This window comes from Heterocephalus glaber, unplaced genomic scaffold (assembly GCF_053883595.1).
Source record: "Heterocephalus glaber isolate CG9 unplaced genomic scaffold, H.glaber_assembly_v1.0 deba00001497, whole genome shotgun sequence".
Lineage (NCBI taxonomy): Eukaryota > Metazoa > Chordata > Mammalia > Rodentia > Bathyergidae > Heterocephalus > Heterocephalus glaber.
The window spans coordinates 24437439-24439107 of record NW_028258320.1 but is presented as its reverse complement, the minus strand read 5'-3'; the positions used below and the strand labels follow the sequence as shown (position 1 = coordinate 24439107).

Sequence of the window (1669 nt, the reverse complement as noted above, 5' to 3'; positions counted from 1 at the left end):
AAACAGCATTGTGACGTTGGTCATTCATTTCTTCTTCCCCTTCCCTTCAGAAAATCTACTCCTTTCCACAATTTCCCCTCTGCTGTATTCATCTAAAGCTTCTGCATAGGAATCCACGCTCCTAGAAAAGAAGCCTCCTTAGTTTGTTTGCTGTTTTTTGTCTGGGTGAAGCAGAGTTTCTTGATGGTATGTGACATAGTTGGGCTCCCTAAGCCTCTCCCCTTCTTTGGAGGATCTGGGATGGAAATTGTGAGGAGGGGAGATTTTCACCTTATTGGGAGGCTGAGTTGGAGCAAGGACCACCCCACATCTGAAGGCCTCTTCCTTCCTCTCGTGTTTTTGCTGGAGCTGGTGGTCCAGGAACTCTTACTCCTTGAAGGCCATGTGGACCATAAAGTCTACCATTCTGTTGCTATAACCAAATTCATTGTTATACCAGTAAATGACTTGACAAAGTGGTTGTTGAAGGCAATGCCAGTCAGTCCCAGCACGATAGGTAGAAGAGTGGGTATCACTGTTAAAGTCAAGGAGACAACCTTGTCCTCTGTGTAGCCAAGATCTCTTCATGGGGTGTTCTGCTGCTTGCTGCCCTACTTCTTGAAGTCATTACGTTTGGCAGCTCCCTCCAGAGGGCAGGTCAGTCCCAGGTGACACATTGAAAATAGGCACAAAGGAGGCTCAGGGATGATCTCGGCCCTGCCAGTGAATACAGGGATGATGTTCTGAGCAGTCCCACAGCTGTCACACCACATTTCCCCAGATGGGCTATCCATGGTCTTCTGGGTGGTAATGATGCCATGGACTATAGCCATGAATCTTTCCATGATGTCAGAGATGACCTTGGCAGTAGAGACTAAGCAGGTGGAGGAGGCATTACTGACCATAATGAGGTAGCTGTCCTGTTCTCATGATTTACACATATCACAGACACAAGGACACCACCAGAAAGGGTAGAGATGATGACCTTTTGACTCCGCTCTTCAAGTGAGCTCTGGGCTTCTCCATTGTAGGGGACTCCACAGCTTATTCAGTGCCAGCATCACCCCACTTGGCAGGATCACACTCTCGGAAGATGAAGATGGCCTTTCCATTGATGACAAGCTTCCCATTCTTAGTATTCACTGTGCCATTGAACTTGCCATGGATGAAATCATGTACGTAAACTATGTACACCATGTAACTGAGGTCAATTAAGAGGGCATTGATGGTGATGGTATCTATTTTGCCAGAGTTGAAAGCAGCCCTGGATATGAGGTGCCTGATACAGCCAGATCTGTTTCCTTTGACCTTCATGTCTCAGGAACACAGCTGGCTCTGCTTGAGACATGGCAGTCTGTCAACTGGGGAGGAGCAAAGAGTTGTATGCTATGGTTTTAAAGTCTGGTTTATTGAGTTGTAATTTACTTATAGTGAAATTTGCCACTATAAAATGCACAGCTCAGTGACTTCTGACAAATGTGTACAGGCAATTAATCTCAGAGCCTTTGGTTGGAAAGTGAATTTGAGGGCAGCTTTGCCCATCAAATATGGAAAAAAGGGACTTTGCTCTTTTTTGTGCCCTCAAAAAATTTTTTTTTAAATTGCTGCTTCATTCCACTTCTAGGTATAAATGCAAAAGTATTGAAAGCAGACACTCAAACAGATATATGTACACCAATGGTCATAGCCA

The 1669-nt window shown here is 45.1% G+C and overlaps 1 pseudogene; it reads right to left on the bottom strand.

The window, feature by feature from the left end:
* Nucleotides 1–398: 398 nt before the first annotated feature.
* On the bottom strand, nucleotides 399–1293 carry LOC110344598 (glyceraldehyde-3-phosphate dehydrogenase pseudogene; annotated as a pseudogene).
* Between the last annotated feature and the right edge of the window lie 376 nt (nucleotides 1294–1669).